The sequence below is a fragment of the Harpegnathos saltator genome, unplaced genomic scaffold (assembly GCF_003227715.2).
Source record: "Harpegnathos saltator strain DR-91 unplaced genomic scaffold, Hsal_v8.6 scaffold425, whole genome shotgun sequence".
Taxonomy (NCBI): Eukaryota; Metazoa; Arthropoda; class Insecta; order Hymenoptera; family Formicidae; genus Harpegnathos; species Harpegnathos saltator.
Window position 1 is genome coordinate 927,501 of NW_020230234.1, and position 23,545 is coordinate 951,045.

The window sequence follows — 23,545 nt, forward strand, 5'->3', positions numbered from 1 at the left end:
AGAGAGAGAGAGAGAGAGAGAGAGAGAGAGAGAGAGAGAGAGAGAGAGAGAGAGAGGGAGGGAGAGAAAGGCTCGTTAAAAACGAAGCGAAACTCTTCGATCTTTCATCTCCGCGGCTAACTCGAGTGACGCTGGGTATTATATATCAGTGCGAATCTTTTATGCTCCTCTTTGTGTGACTACTCACTTTCTTTTACTCTTTTTACGACTTGCCGAGCTACCTCGGATTTGGGCTCACCCCATGTCTGATCAGAAAGCAGCCGACTTACGAGAAGGGAGAGAGGAAGCAGCGCGCGCTCGTCGCTTTTGAGTTGGGACTTTGATCCCCTTCGGAGAGCAGGCTTCTTCCGACTCATGCCGCATAGCCGATTAGGCCTGGTACATTCTTTTAATCAAATCTCCGGGCGGCACGGTGTTTCACAAAAGATCGCAGATCTTCGTCAAGCCGGCGCGCCGCGCGATCTCGCCGGCTGTCTGACTCCGCATCGCATTAATTAAGGGGTTAACACCCTGTATACGTGTAACAGCTGGCAACACGAAGAAGCCTCCACGCGCGCGCGCGCGCGCACACGTTCCTACAAATTCGCTGACAATCTACTACACAAGTAGCTTCCACCAAGGCGCGCGCGCGCGCGTCTTCTTCCGCTGGCACGTACTTGCGCCATCTCATCTTATCTGCTCGATTTTTCCCCGGCGCGGCGCGCATAAATCTTCGAGTGAGAGGCGGTTTCGTTCGAAGGACCGCTTTATCCTCGCGGCCTTAAGGTGCCGACGAACGAACCCTAAACTCGATGTATAAACCCGAAAGCGCCGAGAGCGTATTTTACGCGCGGAACGTGACCGCGAATTCACGAGAGCGAGTGCTCGCATGTTTGCACGCGAGACATACGCGTTGAATGAAAAGAACAAGAACAAAAAAGAAGGACGGGGTACCGTAATCGCGCCGAATCGCGCGTACAGGCGGAGAGGGAGGAAGAGAGGAAGAGAGAGGAGGGGGAGAGAAAGAGTTTGCGACTGGACGAGCGACGAAAACTGAATCGGCGTGTCGGCTCGCGAAGGCGATGCAAAGTGATCGATCACGACAGACGAGCTAAATAAAAATCCGTAATTTTCTGTAATGCTATTTACAGCGGTGAGCCTATTTAGCTTAATACGTGTATTGTTTTTCACTCCGTGCGTATTTTCGATCGCAGGGATTATTTTGAGAGATCCGTAAGTAATTAATCGGGTCGCAGCTTCGCGTATTAAATAATTAATTGTTACCTGTCACATTGTGTGGACAGTGCGGTGAAAACTGCCTCATTTATATGGCCGGCTAATTATACAAACCCGATTTATCCCGACCTAAAACGCTCAATTCATTATTAAGAAAGAAAAAAGAAAACAAAAAAAAGAGAAAGAAACGAACTCGCCTCGATTGCACGCGCGCGCGCGTGCGCGTGCGAATTTGTTCCTCCTTTCTGTAAAGAGCCGCCGGCTGGGAAAGAGCCCGGTCTCATAATTTCTCGATATTTCGTGCGTCACGAGCGCTCAACGCGCGCATATAATACCACCGAGCTTTTCTTTCCTCTTCTCTTTCCTTCTCTCTTTTTTTTTTCTTTTTTGCACCCTCGTGCGAATGACCGTTAAAATATCGGCACCACGGAAGAGGGTGTTTTATTTCACCTTCGGCTAAGAATTTAATTGCGGCTATGTTTCCGGTAATCTGGCTCGGTACTCGACACGCCAAGTATTTGCCGTGAGAGGTAAGAATGGACGTGGCGGAGATATTTTGCAGCGGGCTGATGCATTATCCGCGACAGATAGCGTCGTGGGAAACGTCGATACCTTTTCACGAACTAAGTCGCCCCCGCATCTCTTTCCCCCATTTTCGTTCTTTTACCAGCGCCTCGCTTTCTCCCTCTCCCCCATCTTCTCCCTCTCTCACTTCTTTTTTCTTGGAGACTAGAGGGAGAGAGAGAGAGAGAGAGAGGGAGAGAGAGAGAGAGAGAGAGAGAGTGTATGAGAGAACTCGACAATTCCCGAGCGCGCCCGTTTAATCGACGCCAATTTTCGATCGTTCTCAACGGTGTAATTCCGACGCGGAATCTTCAAGAAAATCCACAGAAACAGGAACATGTTTCGACAAGGACGATACCAGTGTCTAAATGTCAAGTGATAAGCAACTGAAGCTTTCAGACGCGCATCTTCCTGGCAAGACCTACGCAACTAAATGGAGACAAGAATCGGTAATTCGGCGAGATTTTTTGCGCAAAGTTTTCGCGTTTGTTCCCGACGGACACAAACATGCGGCAACAAACGGATGGTCGAATTAAAAAATGGAGAAGTTGAAAAATCAGCAAGGACTTCTCTCTGTGTCGAAGTTGCACGACTTTCAGCAACGATGCCGCAGTTCGCGACGAAACGGTTTCTATTGTCTCTTTTGTTTTAATGCGACGCCGAATCCTTTTCGCGCGTTTATATCTTGATAATCGCTCGAGCTTGAAGGGCTGTGATGAAACGTGTTATCGAATTTCCAATTTCGATTCGCCGGGGGAAAAAAAAGTGCAACACGTCACGCGCGAGAATTTTATTCTACTTTATCTCGAGACCTATTTTTTTTTTCATTTTTTTCCAGAATCACCATATTCCCGCATGTATCGGCAATAAAGAACGACCCTATATATTCATGGTAAAATGTAGCGGTTCACAGCACTTTTCCTGCATTTAAGGATGGGATAACATACGTTAAGCACCGACAGAACTTGGCATTCGCAGGGGAATTAAAGTTACACTACCCGAAACTATACAGCCGACTTATTTAATCCCTCGGTGCTTCGTTCAAACACACAACGCGCCGTCGGCGGAGGGAACAAAAGAAAATCGTTAAATTACCGTGCGAGAGTTAATATGGAGCCGTCTCTATCGGTGGTTTTTAACCCTCTTATGCGTCGCGCGACTCGCCCTTTACCGGAGCGGCCGCAAAGCCTTTGACGCTCTTCTCTCTTTTCCACCTCTCCCCTCCCCTCTTAAAATAATGCTGTTAAATGCATGAAATAAAATGCATATAAAATCACACGTAAAACCAATTACATCAGAATGCAGTTATCGAAACGTCGAAACGAGCGCGCGTAAAATATTACCTCCGATATATTTTGTTTCATATACGTCGAGACGTTAACAAAAAAGGAACACGGGGAAACAGAAATATTAACGAGAAAATGTTACCAAATTTGTCCTGTCGATAGCGAACAACAATTTCAGCGGAAGTTGAAGCGAGTGCAAAGGTGTAATTGTTTTCCCCGGTTCTTCTTTTTTTCACATCCGGCTTCTCACAGGCACCGTGAAATCTATCCGCGAACCTCTTTCGAGCTACGCGGACCTCTCTCGGATTAAAAACTAACCTCGATCTACATCAAACATGTACGAATCCACGGATAAACTCCTGCTCGCGCGATCGAATCGAATCGAATCGAATTTTTGGAGTGCGCGGAGTCTCGCGAAGCACGATAGAAAAACACGACAACCTCGAGAACGTCGCGTAATATCTGCGCGCGGATTTTCCAAGTCCTTCGCCTGTCGTCCTTTTAATGCAGCCGTCAATCTCCCGCGTCCTCATCCTGACCAGAAAATCCGGCCTGTGCGAGTCCTCGCCGAATACCGTGCGTCAAAAACCACTTTCGAGGAAAAAAGACAAAAGAGAGGTAGAGAGAGAGAAAGAGAGAGAGAGAGAGAGAGAGAGAGAGAGAGAGAGAGAGAGAGAGAGAGAGAGAAAGAGGGAGAAAGAAAAATAAGGATTATCGTACAACGCGAGCGTTGCACAACAGTACGCGGCTGAGGAATTCGTTTCTTTTTTAATAAATAAAATGGCTTATACGTATACAAGGTGTTTCGTTATCGTTCGGGCAACGTGTGTTGGATTCTCGTTTAACTCGGATATCGCTCAGAATTCCCTCGGTCTCTCTTTCGTTGTCCGATCGGAAGGAAAAATCGTTAATCTAACGATTATTACGACTGCAAAAAGGAATTCTGCTTGGAATCGGTCTTCACCTGCGCGCGCGTGCGTGTAAAGATTTTAGGTAATATTTTGTTGAGAGGAATATGCCTAGATTTGCATGCATTTAACGTAAACTATAGAAAAACGCGAAAGTAGGTCGCGATACGTGCTCATAATTCATTTTTATGGTGTTACGAAATGGAGCGCATCCCGAATGGATGACGTTATGCAAAAATAAGTTGACCCGCAAAACTGAAAAAAGAACCGACCGACAAACTGCGCGAGCAGGTGTTGCAGGTGAGCCGGCATAGAGCGCGAAGCTCTGAATTAGAAAGAAGATTGAAGTAACATTCGAGGAATCATGCGCGTCATTCGGGGGCAAGAGTGCCGATCTGCTATCGGCTGGAACGAATCATTTAGATGCAAACGCGAGAACCAATCAAGTCGCTCGCGCGCACAAGCGTGCGTGTTTATTTATTACAATGTAATTCCTCGGCTATTCGATATTCTCCGCGCGCGCTCCGTGTGATAAATGTTCGTATATATTTTAAACTTTCGCGTGTCCACATTTATGTTCGTTATTCATTGCACCGCGGACGTTTTTGCATAACGACGGTGTTTCGCGTTGCTCGCGACTCCCCGTCGACTCCGAAACTATTATCGCTTGTGTGTGTGTGTGTGTGTGTGTGGAGACGCGTAGAAAATCCGCGGGACTGTTTTATAAATTATCCGAGACAGCTCCTCTCCGCACGACAGCCGAATTGTCGCGAGCCGTCCAGAAAAACCCTCCGCTGCATCCCCGCGAACCGCGGCAAGATTTGCGAGGAAGATATTCCGCATGAAATAATTAATTCCCTGGCGTATTGACTCTTTTGCGGGAAAATATTAACATTTATTATGGCGAAGCTAATCACAGAGATGCGTCACGCGTCTCGCGCATTTCTCGTATGTTGAGAAAATATATTCAGGGAGAGAGAGAGAGAGAGAGAGAGAGAGAGAGAGAGAGAGAGAAGAAAGAGGGGGGGGGAAGGATAGAAAACTAACGCGGCGTCCGTAATATTATTAATTTGCGCGCGACACGCACACAGTTGAACTTTTCAACTTAATTCACTCAAAAGTATTACTTGGCGGGAGAGTTAATTTATTTCTGCATAACATCGCCCAGCCGCGACGGTATATCCGCTAAAACGTTCCGTGCTCTCGCGCGGAACCTGCGTCCCCTTCCACCCTGCCTCATCCCGAGCAACCCCCGTGGCCCCGGGATAACGCCGTCGTCTTTCCATTTATTTCGATTTGTTAAATTGATTTAATTATGAGAATTCTCGGACGGAAACACGCGCGCGTTCGTTTGTTCGCCGGAATAGAAGGGAGCAGGCGGACGGGTAAGGGAGAAAGGAGCGCGAGGGGGGGGAGGTGGGGAAAGACGTGTGTGAATATGTGGCGGATTCGCGCGTTGTGTATCGCGCCGATGTCGATAATCCGGCGGGTCGGCGTCGCCGCGAAAAATATTCCGCCGGCGTTTCCGGGATTCGCGCGAGGTATTCGGGACAATTTCAGGATATCCGCGGGATTCCACGGGCTATTCGTGCCGCCTTCCCGGGGGCCTGCCGGCGTACGTGTTACGGAAGCAAACAGGTCGCTTAACAAGCCAGAAGAACAATAAAAATGCGTCACCTCATTAACCGCTCCCAATTAGTCCGGCGCGGCGCGGCGCGGCGCTGCGCTGCGCTGCGCAGCGAGCGGCGCTTAATGCAGCGACCTGTACCGGGTGTCCCACGGTTGAAACGCCGTTATAGACAGCGGAGCTTTGCCCGCTTTCTCTCTTTTCTTTTCGCCCCAGCCCCGTCGTTGCGGCATTTAATTACAGGGATAATAACTTGACCCCGTACAGATCGCGCGCGCGCGCGCGCGCACACAGTTTCGCTTTATATTTTCTCTTAAGTAATTATATCTTAGTGGTAAAAGAGCGCGGAAGATACGCTCCGACACTTTAAACACACCGCGGGATCGAGTGTAATTCCTGCCCTTTGCTGCGAAAAGTATATTCCAGATAAACGGGATAAACGTTATTTTCTCACCGACGGCTTGTCTGCCGCGTTGCGCGGAAGGCATTTCTTGAACGATATATATATTACGTCGACTCTCCGCCTTCCATATAAATAGATAAAATATCGGACACCTCGTATACGTGAGAATTTTTCGCAGAACGGCGCGGCGATTTCTTCGATGTAATGAGCGCGATGAGATTAAAGCGTGACGATAAGTCAGATAATCGCATAATCGAATATGCCAAGCGAGACGAAAATGTCGCGGGAGCGCCGCGCCGGCAACGGCAGTTTATTATTCTGCGAATTGCGCTTCACGAGTTGAATTACCGGCGAGAGCCTTAAGGGAGAATCTTCGGAAACGGCTGGAGAGCGAGATCCGACCTCGTCGAGACAGAAATCGCAGCGAAATGCGAATATCGCAGTTACGAGAATTACGCGTGAATTGTTCGGCTCGGTTTCGAGTACGCTTCAGCATGCCATTCAAGTAGGATTGTTCGTTCATTGTCCGTCCGTTAATCCTCTTGCCGCCCTCATCGGGATCACGTGATTGCAGATTTTTAGCGAATCATGCGGCAAGCGCCGAAATTTTAACAACCCGTGCTTTTTCATTCCGGTTAATTTATTTCCGTGACCAGCGCGCGACGTGGCGCGTGCGACTTAAACGAAAAAGGAAAAAGAAAATGATTTTGAGTACAGTTCGCTTTTGCCTCACTTTTAACGCCTTTCACCTCGTTTCGGCACGAACGATGCTCTTTCAAATGACGTCGGCTCTTTGGAAGTCCTCAAAAAATGGAAAACTTCCACCTTTGACATATCCCGAAAGAGTTGTAGTCCGGAATCATTTGCGGTACAAACAACTTGAAAGGAGGTGCAAAACGGATACGTACAACGCTCTCTTGAATAATATCAAGGGACCCTTGTGCTTATTTATTCCGATTAACTGTTAACGATAATGAAAATTTACATAATAGGTTGATGCAAAGAGGGCGCATCGACAACTGGAAGCAATCGAAACGTAAATAGAATAACAGCAGAACTGAAATACGACATTTTCGTGCAATCCCGCAACGTTATTTTTACACGTAAGCGAAACTAACTTAATTATGAAAGTAGATCAACACAAATTGAGTGCGATCGAAATATCTGTAAGTAGAATCGTATCTAAAAGTAAAAATAATTTTCGTACGACTTGCATCAATATAGCTAACGAGATATTCACGTAGTGAATAAGTTCCTAATAAATCAAATTTGTTCAATTCACAAATCCGTAAAGGAGATAAATCGCCACTTGTCCACTTGATTATAAACGGAACATTAGCAAATAAGATCAAGCAAATCAAAATCAACGCTGAGTGTTGACTTTCCGCACAGTTAAGCTATAAATTAAGAGACCGATTTTAAGGACAAAATCGTAAATTCTTTTTCGACCCCATCGACTTGGCTTGGTAGCTATAACCGAGCTACGAATGATTGAGCTGCTCACGAGGCGAACGCGACCGCATAGCCGAGCGTGATCGACGCGCACGTGCTCGGCCGGCTGTCTCGCTCGCACGTCGAGGGAGAGGGGGACGGACCGCTTGGCCCGAGCGGCACGTCGAGGGAGGGGGGAAACGGACCGCGTCGCCCGAGCGGCACGTGATGGTGGGGGTAGGTCCGGACCGCGCAGCGTAACCGCGCGCGTAGTGTTGCACGGTCTCTCTCCCGCCTGCACATTGTGCGAGCGAGCAGGCGCCATTGACTCGCGCTATCGATAGCGCCGGCGATCTGAAGCGCGCGACTCGATACGATCGCTCATAGTTTTGTTCCCAGCAATCATAGAGACTTCGGGAACGGCTCGTTGGAAAGCTTAGACTTTCGCGCTCCTAATAAACGCACAGATGTTGTTCAGAAGATGAGGCAGTGTCCCAGTTTAATTGGCGATTTGATTTACTCATCAGTAATGTTAGTTGATTGGTTAAATAATGATCAATCATATCACCAAACCATTTGCGATGCGAATATTTATAAAGTAAGACGAAATCTGCAGAGCGGTATGTAACGAATTTCGCTTGGATGTGTTATCTCATTACCGAAGACGTTAGTAATGAAATTTTGTCAGGATTGATGCAAGAGTAACGCTTCTGCGAGAAAATGCGATCGAAATATCCGTAGTTAAGATAAAATCTAGAGAGACACCAAATTACCAATCTATGCGCAACCTTTTCGCATCAACGTATCTTTACTTATTACCGAGACATTAATTATGAAAGTTTGTAATAGAGGTAGAAAAAAAGTGACGCTTCTCTGATTAAATGTGATTAAAATATTTTTTTAGATAGAATCGAATCTCGAGGCAAAATAAGGAATTCCTACGTCGCATCGACGTAATTTTGCCGAGACATTAATTACGAAATTCTGTAATATTGTAGATGGGAAGCAAAAGTGACGTGTCACCAACTAATTGAAATTGATGTTGTATTTCCGCTTTTTTCCTAATTTGTGAGATACCAACTGAACAAAAAATGATGTAAAAAGGTATATAAACCAGGTACAAACTGCGCTCAACTTTTTTGCTTCTCTTTTTCTCTTTCTCCTTTCAAGTCGTGGTTAATATCTGTTTACTTTTGTTTATCACGGAATTTATCGACTGCCACACCTCGTTTACCGGCTGGTTAACAATCAAATTTTGCAAAATGTTAAGGATTATCCGAAGCGCGATGCATACATATGTCACGTAAATATGCGCTAAATGCACGATATAACAATTGAGATAAAAAAAGAGGCGATACTTTCGTGTAATTCTCTGTAGAGCGCTCTTGGAGATTAAAGTGACAAAAGCTTCTGTCGTTTATTTTCATTCTTGAACTTTGCTTCATCCATTCGTCAATATTTCACGTAGCGCAATTAAGAAATTACCGATAATTAAAGAACTATCGAACTCGTTCAGACTCAGCGCCAATTCCGTCACACGCGATCGAAATATCGTCGTTAAAACGCATTTCACACGTGGCAAAGGTTAACGAACGCGAAGCAACGTTAACAGTCACTTCGAGATACCCGGTAGATGATGATAGGTATCAACGTCTACCAACTTGAACGACGAGGCGTTAATCCCGCGCCGAAAAAAGAAGCCGCATTATCCTTGCGGATGGAGGCACGGCCTTAACATGTCCCCCCTCTCTCTCTCTCTCTCTCTGCTCTCTCGCGTTCCTTTCCTCTCTCTTTCATCCCCTCCGTGCGTTCATTTCCTGCGGTTTGTGTAAATTAGGTTTACTCGTTGCAGCAGGGTGCATAGTAACGCAGTGCATTTTGTAGAGCGAGACTTCCTCCCGCGGTTTGAAATAGTTTCGCGTGTTTCTCAGACGAACGACCGGAATAATTATTTGCGAATTAAGCGTGTGTGCAATTTGTTGCCATCCGGGGTATTTTCCGTTTCATCGCGTTTAATCTCCGTTTAATATATCGAGATACCGCAAAAACTCCGCTGCTTCGTTCTGTAATCGAATAGTTCTGTTGTCGCTTTTGTTTTTCATCAACTTTTCAAAATATTAACTCCACGAACGCGCTCGTTCTTGTGTCTTTCAACCGCCGAATAAGTCGCTTCTCCGCTCAATGATTTCGAACGGTCGATGATTTCAAATTTAAATTAAGATGAGCCCCGTTAAGAATATGAGAAACTTTGGTTAGTTAGAACGAAATTAAAACGGGATAATCGTTTTTCCTTGTTGTCGAGTTCTCTTGTTTTTTTCGCGATTAATCCTCAAGTTTTCTTATTCTGTCGCGTAAGACGCGCTCTGATCCGTTCCGTTTCGAGAGAACCAGCCGAGAAAGAATAGAGCCGGCGTCTTTTGAAGTGGCCTGTAGACGGTTGGCTCGCCCTCGCCAACCCCTTTAACGCCGGACATAAATATTAATAAGCGAGCGGTGAAATTCACGCTTATCGCGCTACCGTGAAGATTTACATGAGATAACACGACTTTCCTTTTGCGGCATGCGCGCAGGTGTGTCACCGTGTGTGCGTGTGCCCGTCGCGTCTATGTGTGTACGTGTATGTGTATGTGTTTCCAGCTTCAGAAAACATGTCAACATTTACATACAAGACCGGATAAGCGAGTCACGGGGATCGTTTTGCAGCTACGCCGACTTCTATCGGGCTTGATATCTACCGAGCTTTATTACGCCACCCTCGGAGAATAAATGATGAAGACAGACGAGGGGTTGGGGGTTACTAAATGGTGCCGTGGAAGTGACACGAGGGCTCGGCAATGGGCAATATTTTCGCCGGCCAACATGATTTTTCGCCCATAACAATACGAAAGAACATTGTTCGGTGCCGTTCGTGCCGACGCGCGGGCCGAGCGAATCGTAAATCTTGGGCTTCTCTACTTTTAAATTTTTGCCTCCCCTCCCGCTCTCCTCGCGCAACTCTCTCCTTGCATTCTTCTCTCATATCGATCTCCGAATTTCGCGGAGAGCGGATTCGTCAAGTGCGCGTGTATACACGAGATCTTCCCAGTTTGGAATTCGAGGATTTCGGAGAGCTCTCTCTGGAATTCTTTCTCTCTCTCTCGCTCTCTCTCTCTCTTTCTCTCCCTCGGTCCGAGAACCGCGGAACCTTCAAATTCGCGAGTTTCTCGGACTATCCCATCCTTCCCCTTTTTCTTCAACATGTTCGAATTTGTGCACGAAGAAGGGATTTGGTAGCAAAAGTTACCGTATCGACTTTCCGCTTTATTTATTGTCTTTTATCGCTTCATACGTGTCATTTACATTCTAGAAGCTGAAGCCTGCTGTTAAAAAGTTTGCTAGTGAAAACCAAGTTCCTTAACGAGACAAAGTGCCGACGGTCTATTTCCACTCAGTCAGGAAACACGGCAAAATTCGAAAAAGTTTAGACAGAAGAGTGCTGTAATATTCTCCCCGTGCAGGATCCGTTGAGTATTATCAGAAATCGATTCCTCGCCACGCGCGAAGCAGCCGCGAAAATTTCGAGTACATACGCGATCGATGGTGCCGTCCGAGATCGTTTCGCGCAGGGAGATTTTCATCACGCCGGCGTGATTTCGACCGCGAGCGACTCGTTATTTTCCGACATTATCTATTGACGGACGCAGCGGCCCGTCAGGTGTTGCCTGATAATCTCGGCAGGTGAACGCGGTTACCGGCTGAATTTTCGCTCCAACGGAAGTGGCACAATTAAGGGAGTTTTGTCTCGGGGGGGGTGGCCGGAGCCAAGTTCCGGAGTACCATTAGGTATATTAATGTGCTTCCCTAGTTCGGGTCGTTCCGGGGCCAAGCGCATTATATCCGCCCGCGCTCTCGTTTACAGCCGATACAATCAGCCAAACAACGCCGGTTATTGCCGAGATTAAATGTAACTCAAAAAATTTTATTCCAGTAATGTCGCCCCTTACGAGGTGTCGCGTTCCTGCAAATTCCGTGCTGCAGCGGCGTTTCGTTTTGCATTCGCAGTTATTGCCGCGCCGTTTCCACTCTTCAGGTCTGTCATTCTTCCCCGCTTTTCTCTACGTACACGAATTTCACAAACAGGGAGAGAGCAAAAGATAAAATCTTTCGGATCTCTTGAATTATTGAACACTGAGCTATCTCTTCAATACTTCAGGGTTATCAGGGTGCTCGAATTTCGCAGATTTCACGCAGAAAGAGATTAGTGCGAGTTTAATGCGACAACAAGTGAATCAAGCCAAGTCTGGCTCTAAGAGACGAAGATTCTGTTTTTATCGATTCGATTGAAAATACATCAGACTCGTGTTAACCTGGCAAGATATGTTTTCTCGCGTTGATTTTCGTATATTTTTGAACTTTCAACTCGCGGGAGAATCGACCGGCCCGAATACGTTTAAACGTTAATTTTTCCGCCGGTTTTGCCGGGACTAGGATTTTCACGCGAAACGTTTCCACAGGACATATCTCTAAAGCGCGACAAATCCCGGCCGCGCGGCTCATTTTTCAATCGATCTTACCCACGCTTTCCTTTCCGATGGATTCTCGCGAAGTTCCTTTTTATCAACAACTTAAGGAGTTTTCTTGCACGTCACGTTGCCAGCGGAAAGAATCGATGTTGAGGCGAGTCGAATTGATACGGGAGCGGCACGAGAATTCTTATTATTCCGCTTCCGTGGAATATAAATCTGCATAGGGGGCACGCTCTCGCAACGCGTATGCGTGTCGACATTCGAAAATTATACTTGCAAACGCCGTAGGAACGTAATTAACGTCGCTGGCACGCACCATTATCCTGTCGACGTATCCTGCTGACATTATCGCGCGTTTTAAAAATCGCCGTTTCGCCTAAGTGCCGTTCGCCGATATTTCCCACTCCGACATTTAGACGGAAAATATGTCAGCAGATTTGATGAATGTTAATGTTGAAACAATCTTCCCCTGACGTTCGCATTTCACGAGAATCTTCCATTCCTCGATTTGTCCGAAAGAGAATTTAAGTCGAGCAATTTTCGGATTTCGAATTTTTGCGGTACACATATCGCAAAAGATATCAATCCCTTTTAAATAGCATCAAATTCGAGCAAAGTCGAGCGATTTTTAGAAGGTTGTGAAAACAGTTATTTCCTTTAAATACTATCCGCAATATCGACATTTCATCTTGACTTAATTTCAACTTCTTCTCTCCGCTTCCGTCTCTCGATTCCTTCAATCGTTGGGGGGCTCCGATGGAAACTCGTTTTTATGCATATAAAATTAATGCAGGCACAGAGAAGGCATTGGTCGCGAGCAAGAATTCGATAATGTTATGTGTTGCCTCGCACGCAATATATCGCTGGCGTATGCGCGCGTGCGCATCTGAATGTGGTGTGCGATAGCCTTTGGTGCACCGCAAACCGCGACATAACTTGGTAAACCCCCATCCCCCGTCCCGGCCACGTGTTAAACATTGATTACTGACATGCGTATAGTTAATATCCCAATGCAGTTCGAGCCAACATACGAGTCGCGCTGTACTTCTTCCCGCATTCGCGCTGGGCCGAAACGAGATACTTCGAATAAATATTATCGAATAACGAGGAGCAGGGATGAGAGAGAGAGAGAGAGAGAGAGAGAAAGAGAGAGTTAGGAAGGGAAGGGCGAGTGGCAACTCGATATCAGCCTTCGTCCAGATTTATCGGATACCACCGGTTTGAGTCAATTTGGAAATTCGCTCCGCCTTAATCGCAGTACAAACAACAGTAAGTTATTAAATAGATCGCATCGAGGAGTATTTTCAACTTGATGTAGATTATTAAAACCGTGACGTTGTGTGGGAAGTTGAACGATAGTTACGAGCGCAACGCGGTAGTTCGCGAGGTTTCGCGATTCGCGATCATCCTTATTATCGTATCGACCGCGCATGGAGAACGTACTAATTCTCCATCTCTCTCGCGCTCGCGCACGTGCTTCCGGTAAGAATCGGCATTTTGCAGAGCACTGAATAAATATCGGGCTGAAACACAACATGTTTCGCACACAACACTTTTTCTCTCAAAGATATTATTCTTTCCACAAAAATACTAGATTCCGGTTAAATTCTAGTTAAATTGTAGATTATATTTTATGTATTATGTATTGCAATCAAATTTTATCCCTCAGTCAGACATTGATTAGGTTCTTGATTCATAGCCTTGATTCATTTCCTGATTAAAGTCAGACAGTGGATTAAATTCTACTGAACGTTATTTTTAAACCTAAAGACCACATTATATGGAGTTCTCTTATTAAGCAGCCCGATATCAGTGATAAATAATCAAATACGAGAGAGAAGAGGAAGGAGATAGCCGCTTCCCCTTTTGAATTTCTGCTATCTCGAACATCGTGCCGCCTCGTTCCTCTTAAGCATCGCCGGACCCGAGGAGGTATCCCTCCTTAGCTCGAGACGCAATAACTCCAAATCCGAACTTGTTACCGGCTCATAATGGCCGCTATAAGAAGACCTAACCCCCGTTCTGACAGCCGACAGGACACGTGGCTCGCGCTAATCAGCGGGAGTTGATTTCCGCGGCGTGAGAGAGCGACGCGCAGCGGGAGCGAGAGAGAAGGAGCGCATTGAGGCTCGTGCTGGCTCACGGGAAAAGGAAAAGAACAAGAAACGAGAGCACGAGAGGAGAAGGAAAGAGAACTTAAGCTGTAAATCACCAATCGATCGATCACGCTCGAGAATCACCGGGAACGTAAGAGCTGGCGGCGACGGCGGCGGCGGCGGCGACAGCGTTCCCGGCCAAATCCTCGAAAACTGCGAAGTGGTTGACGCTCTCTCCCTCTGTCTCTCCCTCTGTCTTTTTCTCTCGACTGCCACTCGAGTTTCATCGCTCGCACGTTTTTGCGCAGAACGTCACCCTTATTACCACCCTTAAACTCAGCGCCACCCATACCGCTTCCGCAAACTCTCCAAAGGACCGTCTGGCCGGGGCACCCCCGGCCCACCTACCGCCGATAGCGCGGCGCGGCGGTATCGCGCGAAAACGAGGGCGAGACACGGGACGGGAGGAATGGTCTTTCGGCGGAGAGGACGACGCGCCGCCGATCTTCGAAAAAAGACGGATCGATCTCTCGCGGGCGCGTCGAAGGTTGCGACAGGGCGAGGCGCGAGGCGGCCGACGAAGGACGAAGAGACTCGCACACTCCGTCTCTGCGAGGGGCAGCCGGAACATCGGAGGGACGCGCGCGCGATTCACCCGCGCGAATATCGCCGTAGTCTGTTTTCGAGCTGAGTTCAGCGCGAACGTGATTTTCGAGCACTCAAGCGAAGTGGAGAATGGTGTCCGCAGCACGTGCCTGCGGGCTAATCCGCCATCGTCATTCCCGGCTGACTCCATTTCGCTGTACGTCCCGCTGGTTCCGGCGGTTTAGCCGCTGGAACCGGCTGCGTTCCTTTTATTTCGTCAAGTGTTTTACCTCCCTTCGGACTAATTCCGAATTGCGCTTCCGTCTCTTCCGCCGCAATTTCGCCGAGATTTTTGACGCGACGTCCTCCTACGCGCGTGCTCTCGCTCGCCCTTTCCCTCCTCCTCCTCCTCTCCCGCGAGTTCCTCTGCCGCTGTCTGCTCCTTTCTCTCCCCCCACTCCCCCGTTCTCTCTCTCTCTCTCTCTCTCTCTCTCGTATACGTAGGGTGATACGAGGACGAGTCCAATGTGATACGTCCGCGACCGGCCGCACGTGCGACTACGTGCGTGTTGTGAAACGCAAAGGGACGCGACAATGCGCGACGTTGTTACCGTCGCCTGTAATGCCTGATACACGAGAAACCTTCGCTTCTCGATCGTTTATCATTCGTTCTCCGTGAGTGAAATCCCGGGGTGAAATCTCACTCAAAACGAGCGATATTTCACACGCCGAGCTATAGTGACAATATCGCCGCTAGGAATCGCGGGAGTTTAATGCTCCACTCGGGCTTAGAGCGGATTCCGCGACTCCGTACGAGAGTGAATGTTTCGATCGATTAGAGCGAATTTGTTGCTGTAACGGAGGAATACGTCAGACCCGCTGTTGAATATCGGGTGAAAATGTTCGCTCGGCGATCCAGCAACGCGGAGAGAGAGAGAGAGAGTCGCGCGCACAGTTTGAGCGGACAATCGCACGACAATCGTTCGAACGACTCGACGTCGCTCCCCGGAGCGCTTCCCGTGCGGAATTTCACCCCGAGAAAAACGGATTGCGAGCTTGTTCGGGAGAATCGGCGGCCCCTCGAGTGAACATCCCCGACGCTTGAATTATTAATTAATTTATTACCTCCGCAGTCTTTGCTGTAATTAGCGCGCATGGTGTGCGGCGTCGGCTTTGTAGATTTCATTTCAGCGCGCACCGATTGCGGAGGAAGCGCAATAAAGCAGGCTAAACTTTATGCGCGACGACGGAGCGAGTCTTTTTACGGCCTTCTGGTCAACGACAGCAAGAGCTGGCATTAGCTTGCGGTCTGTTGGAAAAAGTCGCAAGAATTCGCAATCCTCGTCTAATTAGTCCTGTTTAGCCGGACAAAAACATTGCCGGGCGCGCGCGGGATGACCAAGAAAAAGCTTCTTACTCCCTATTACGATAGCATTTTCTACCTAGATAGGTGGGGCTTATTTTTCTAGCTAATGCGACAGTCGGACGCAAATCAGGTATAATAAACTTCGTTTGTACTTCTCGCGCGGTCATAACATAACCCGGTTGATAACGAAAGGTTAAAGTCTCTCCCAAATCCCAAAGTGAGGTTTCGAGCGACGCGGTGATGCGCGGTGATTCGCCGTAAAAATAGGATCCAGACTGCAGCCGTATATTCAAAACGGCAAAAACGGCAAAAACGAAGCGTTCGGTCGCGCCGCTCGTCTCGCAAACGTGGATATTAACGTCTAACGGATGCGATCGCTCATATTCAAATCGAAAATTCCAGATTCCTCTTTCCCGCACAAACAGTTGACAACTCACCGCAACGGTCGTGCGAAACACGAATCCGACGGCGAATCCGAGAACGCGGCTGATCCGGAGCGACTTAACATTTAAGATCCTGCGAAAGTCGCGCACTGAAGACGCACGTTCGCGCACAAACGGAGACGAGGAGTCCCGGCCAAATTCGGAAAAATTGGATACACTGAGCTCGCGACGTGGATTCGTAGCGAGCGCTCGCTCGCTCGCTCACTCTCTCTCTCTCTCTCTCTCTCTCTCTCTCTCTCTCTCCCTCTCTTTCTGGCCCGACGTGCCGCATCTTCGCGAACACACGTCGAGAACGAGAGATCGATTTTACGCCGCGAGAGCAGCCTCGCAATTTCGTTTCTCCGACGTCGAGCAACATCCGGCGGCGGAAAGGACGCGTGGAAAACGGTAGATACCGAGGAGTCTCTTGCGGAGACCCGACCTTTCCAGCGACGAGTTAACGATGACAAGAGCCATCCTTACTGTTGAAAGAAAGCGTTGCCAACTACGACCGTCTGAATGCATCGCGCGGAAGCTCGTCGCCGCTCACGACGGTGGCAGGCAGCGGCGACGGAGAAGCGTCCTTCCCGTTTGGAAAATTTCTTAGGATCTCAATGGGAGCCGGTTCGATTTCCCGAAAGCCGCGCAGATTCGAGTTAGAAGTGTAATGTTCCAAGCACACGAGTCCTAAGTGAGAAATCCGAACTTTTCCCGATATTCTCCTCGGTCTTTCACATTTCACATTAGAATTCTATTGTTTTCTGTTGTCTCTTTTTATTCTATCGAATAAAGTAGAAATGATATAAAACTGGGATTCCCCGCTCGATGCTACAAAAATATACCGATTGAAGAAAAAAGCGCGCACGTTCCCCCACAGAGAGTATTTCCGTTTCGATTCTAGACAGAGAACCCCCAGACGCCTGTGCGTCTGGGCTCAGGCTGCGATTTGCAAGATTGTGATTGTTATCGCAATTGGATAACCAATTTTCGGGCAAATCTGGGAATTCCAATCGGGATCTATGCAGCATCTGGGAAAATCCTGAGAAACTTCCGTACCGCGGGGAAGCGGCCGCGGCGTTTAATCGAGCGCGAGCACCGAATCGGCCGGCCGTTGCCGGGAAGAATTTTCACGAGTCCACTCGTTCGCTTTCGCGATCGCTTTCATCAAACGGCGCTTTCGCGGAGCTACCGTCTGCTTCTCATTCACGTAGCATTCGTTCATTGTGCATCCGGTAACCTCCGTCTAGCAGTACATTGCAACCCCCGTCCTCTCACGGGCGCGCGCACACGTACACACACACACACACACACACATACACACACGCGCGCGCGCGCGCGCACGCGCACGCACGCACAGAACACAGGTCGCACAAACAGGCTGTCCGCCATCGCCGCCGTCCACAGCGCTGGTGAAACACCGAAGAGCATATTTGCGGAGCAGTCGAGCGAGTTCTACCAACATTTCAGCATCGTTAGCATTCAATTACACGATTATCGAGGGCCTTGGACTGGCCGCTTGCTTGATCGCCACGGACGCGTGTCCCCATCTCGCGGTTCGCGCCGGATTAAACAACGCCGCTCCCGCCGCTCCGTAGCTCGCAGGGGTGGCTGCGACTGATCGTTGAAAAGCTACCCTCTTCCGCGCGAGAGCGAGGAGCACGTGCGTACCGTTACGTGATTCACCCCGTCGCGTGATTCACCGCGGGGAAGTAATAGTTATCGGGACGAATTTGATTTAATTTCGTCCGCTCTCCCTCGGCCGATCCCGGAGGGGGTTCAATCTTCGATATATAATTTCCCGCTTTCTCGGCGATCCTTTTATCGTTCTTTCCGATCGTTTTCGTCTCGGCGCGACAGCGGACCTGGAACTTTCCGAACGAAAATCGTCTCAAGCGTCGGGATTAGACAATGAAATGATCAAGCCGAGCAACACATTTTGCTGCGTCACTTCGACGCACAATTAACAATCACGCGCGGCTGTGTGTAAACGCGCGTTGAACGTAAGGGGGATGTTTGGCCGAAATTAATCGATGTCGAGGGAGAAATTTCAATTTCTATCGTGTCGCGCTGGATGTTACGAACATTACGTACATTTACGCGGTTTGTATACTTTGTATAAAAGATTCGGTCAAGTTCGAGCGAAGAGAGACGCGAGTCGAGTACTCCCGCGAGATACTCCATTCCGAGAGCTCTCGAGCCGACTCCAACTCGACGAAGCCTCGCGTCTGCGCGGGTTTAAACTTCAATCGCGTATTATTTCATGCGGGCTGTGTTTATGCGCGATCAGGTCAAGTCGAATTATTGTTCTACGTCGTCGGCGACGTAGCATAGGTCGCACTATAGTTATCACAAAGGTAATATCAAAATGTAATACCGATCGGCGGACTGCCGGTGCTGCTTTTATTGAAATTCTTCAAGAGGATGCTGAAAAGAATTCCTTCCGCCCTCTCATTGTCTCTCACTCCCTCTCTCTATCTCTCTCTCTCTCTCTCTCTCTTTCTCCCTCGGACCGAGTCCCCCGGAACGTCACGCCTGCGGAATGAACCCGACGTGTTCGGCGCGACGTAATTCGACGGACTGCAAAAACACATGGAATTTCGCAATCGGCGGAAGCACGGTGGATAAATAAAGCGTATTTGAGAATTCCGGAAAAATTAGGTAGATATATTATTGAATGCGCGCGCGCTTTCACATGTCGCTTTCATTTCGCCGCGATTCTCTCATTTTCGTCGCGTAACACGAAATATAACGATGCTCGCGCTCGTTTGTTGTCCGCTGCGAGCGCGAATTTCACCATTCGTAATACCGCGGCATTTGCAAGAACAACGATATTACACGCAGCCGTCGATATATTGTTATTATTATCGTCGTCGTCGTCGTCGTCGTCGTCGTCATTATCATCCATACAATATCAGCCCGCGGGCGGATCGAAGATCACGCGGTGTCACGGCCAGAAGACGCGCGTCATGCGAAATTGAATATCGATTAATCGCCCCTCAAGATTCGCTAATGTTGCGCGACCGGAAGTTAATTAAGCCGCGGTAATTGCGATCTCTCTTGAGCGATACTCTCGCGCGGCTCCCCGCGAGTTATATCGCCTTAACGCTATCGGGTTGCGCGATTAATTTCGCGCATTATCCGAAATAGGATTACTCTACTCTTGTTATTGTGGCGGCTGGCATTGTCAGGAGGCGAAACTTCGAGGCATGGCTTTTCTTCTTTCTCTCAACACACACATACACACACACACACACGCACGCACGCATGCACTCTCTCTTTCTCTTTTCCTTTTTCTCTCTCTCTCTCTCTCTCTCTCTCTGAGACATCCTTTCGCGGAAACGTGTTTTCCAAGACCGTCCGTGACTTCTCTCGATCGAGCTGCTTCCTGCGAATTTATTCTCGACTAAAAACGCGTAGGCTCGCCGCGAGAAGAAAGATATCCTGAATTTTCATGCTTCGGAATGCAAAAAGGGATGACGAATCCTTGGGAATTCGCGCTGTTTACTTTCACCCGTGATATGTTTGCTTTTCTTTTTTCTACTCTCGATCAAACTTCCTCTTCCACTTGCTCAAACTGATCTCGTGAGATCCCGTGACTTTCTCTCTCTCTTTCTCTTTCTCTCTCTCCGCCAGTATCTAATTTAAACTTCTTCAAATGGCTTCTCCCGACAGTCAGTTTTCTTTTTCTTAATTTCCACATGGTTTTATCACGAAACGGTGTTTTCCACGACGCTGAAGCCTTGTTAACCGCGATAACGTGTCCATTGCGATCAGGTCTATCAATCAGGTTTGTTCCAGGCACGATAATATCAGCTATAAAGCTGCTGTCATGTCTTTTGGATTCTTAGTTAAATCAACGCAACGTTATCCGCATGGAAATTTCCCATTATTTTCCCAGATACGATACGTATAGATTACGATTGGAATTACTAAATTTTAGATCACCGAAATTGGTTGTCCGATTATGCACGCGATACGCGCCGATCAGGAAACTCATTCTTACCTCGAACATGGTTTTCTGTCTAGAATCGAGACAGAAATACTACGGAAAAACTCGTGCTTATTATTATTGTTTTTTACTTGTCGGATTTAGACTAAACTATGCGTTGGACCGTTCAAGCGCTACATCGACGTTCGTCATTCCGTTTACTTTCGTCGAGCGTTTATTTCACATCGCTGAGCGAGCAAGTGCATGGTGCAATCGATCAATCGTGTATTAAAAACAAAGCTTTGATTGCCCGCGCTTACGAAAGCGGCGCGGATTGCATCGGACGCAAACACGAACTCGAAAAGAACTCGCCGTCGTTCAAAATGTTGCTAAAACGCGCGGAAACGATGGTTGATAGACGCCGGTTTTGCACGAAAGCGCTGAAGGAAGCCAGCTCATCAGATGAAGCTGCGCGGGATATCTGTTTACTCTTTTTCTCCCCTTTCTTTTCCCTTCTTTATATTTTTCTTTTCCTCCCTCCCTCTCTCTCTCTCTCTCTCTCTCTCTCTTTTTTCTTTTCTTTTTAATGAAACGCGTAAAGCGGGCGAGTAGACTCTCTCTCTCTCTCTCTCTCTCGCTGCTTGACCTGACCCGCTATTGGATTCGCGTGCTCGCGACATAAATGCTCTGGCTGCCCATAACAGCGTGACCTGGAGAGGATAACGATGGGGAGATATAGCGCTCACCGGCTTGGATGGTAACGCTCTCCTAATATAAATTACGGTGTATACAGTCGCGAGCTCGCGCGAGAGATATACCGCGTCAAGAAGAGTATGGCCCTTCAATTCTCAATTGATTCGTTTATCTCGAGAGCGACTTTTTGCCCCGGCCCGTCGATTCGCTCTACTTCGAAAACGGCCGTCGACCGATCAATTTCGCGAGCAGCAGCAGAGAGACGACCTCCCTCAAGTATCACGCAGAGATAATTATACGCCTTCGGTGTGTACGGCGTGTCTATTTCGCTGAATAATCGGCCGAATGATAAACTCGACTGCATTCGGCGTTGAAGAATCGTGAAGAAAGAGATGAGCGCGCTCAATAAGATATAAGCCGAGAACGTAGTTATTTCCGAGTATCTTTCGAGAAGATAAAGTCGCGAATTTTAGCAGCCTCGGCGACTAAAGTGATTATGAAGGGAAGTCCAAGCGCGTCTTCGGCTAAAGCAATATTTTTCACATCATTTTCAGCGGCAATAGCTGACAAGGGGCCAGGAAAATTGGAGATTCGACTTAAAAATTTAATAGGAAGAAATCAATAAGACGGTGGAAGAGGAGGAGACCAAAGTAGTTTGAAAAACTTCGCTCGTCTTGAGAGTTCATTCTCCCGAGAGGTTCGATTAAAAATTACACACCAACATCCGCCTTCGGTTTCTATTGGCTCATCTTACGATCTTACATCTTACGATTTGTTGCTAACAAGCGGAAACATGTGGAAGTGAGATTTTCGTGAGTTCGTCGAGATTTTGAGATTGTAAATCATGTTATATGTATAGCCGGTTGTGGCTATAAAAGGCATCAAGTGCCACGAAACTTCCGTCTGCAAAACATCTGTCCGTCTGTATTGGTATCTTCTGGAAATTCTCGCTCACAATCAATTTTGCTGAATTTCCTTGGAGGATTTGCTCCAAACCGTCCTAAACGTGCGGAAGGGGGATGTGTAAAAACAGCTACACGCCTCTCGTTTCAAGCTGTCCCGCAATATGTCCGAAGGTTGTCAAAATCGTTGACGGACACTTCCATACGTTTCCCTGTCATCGTCGAGGTGAAATACGATTGCAGCTAAATTGTCGACGTTCGCCCCTGACCCAGAAACGGAAGAACGTTTAGTCACCTCGTGTGCATTCGTGCCCTCAGAGCTTCTCGTTCTCAGCGACACGAAGAATTAATAGAGCTACATTCCGCCATTAATACTCCTAAAGTTATCGGTTAATTGCTCTACAACGGCAGAGAACTACTCGCAGGAGCGTCCTGAGAAGTTCGCCGAATCGAAATCTATCTCGTGCGCAGTTTCAAAGATTCAGTCACGTTTTATAATTAATGAGAGCTCAAGAATATATCAACGATCAGCGATCAGTGCAACAGCCTCGTGTGTGGCGATTTAATAATTTTTCGCCGGGTCCTCCATTACCAGACGGAAAAAGGATAGTCGACCGCGCGCGCGCGGTCTCGATCTCGTTTACTCCCGTCGCGCGTTACCCGACCTTTTCCCTCTGGTTTTCCCGCCGACTTCCGCTATTGTTCTTCGCGGCCGGCGCGGCGTCGCGGCGCCTTTCATCGACGCCCTTTTGTCCGTTCGCCAATAACGCTACGATAACGAGTCAATCGTATCATGGAGAATCGAAAGGTGTCAGCTTCGACTGCTTCAACGGGAATTGCATTGTCGGTTATCGAGGAATCTATAGTCGGCAAAAGCGCGCTTGCCTTCTTTTTCTCCGCTCGTGACGCGCGTATTGCGAACGGTATATATACGTAATTTCGCGCGATTATTAAAGGCCCAAGTCTCGCGCGCTCTTGCGAAATTTATCCGGCGATTTTAACTGTTCTTCCCCTCCCCTCCGTCTCTCTCTCTCTCTCTCTCTCTCTCTCTCTCTCTCTCTCTCTCTCTCTCTCGCTCTCTCTATCTCTCCCTCTCTCTCTCTCTCTCTCTCTCACTCGTTCGAAATTATTATATTTATTCTGGCGAGCAATTTTTTCCTCTAATTAAAATCAGCTGATTAATTAAAAATGTATATAGATCAGGAATTCATATAGACTAAGTGTACTTCTCAGAAATGCAATGCAAACGGCGATGATCTATCTGCCCTATTTTCCCCGAAATATTCGCCCCCGAAGTTATTATCTCGCGAATGCCGCTGGATGTTTAAATTTCCGCTAACCTTAATCAGAGTGTCGGCGAGAAAAATAAAGCCGGCCGCTAATGCTAAATTTCTCGATTTCCCCGCGATGAAAGATACGCGATAAACGCGGCTACGCGGTCACCTATGTCGGACATTCTGGTCACGCGCTCGCGCGCGCTCCTGATATTTCGCCTAATTTTTATTGATAAGTGATGTTAGCAAAAAATAATATGAAGCTCGTATGTGTGCGTACATGCGTGTGTGTGTGTATGTGTGTGTATTAGCCGTCATTGGCGAGCGAATTAATATAATT

At 47.8% G+C, this 23,545-nt stretch overlaps 1 protein-coding gene across 2 annotated transcripts in view; it reads left to right on the top strand.

Annotated features, from left to right (window-relative positions):
- Positions 1–23,545, top strand: part of LOC105184251 (uncharacterized) — a 255,175-nt gene that overhangs the window by 194,062 nt on the left and 37,568 nt on the right. The window lies entirely within an intron of this gene.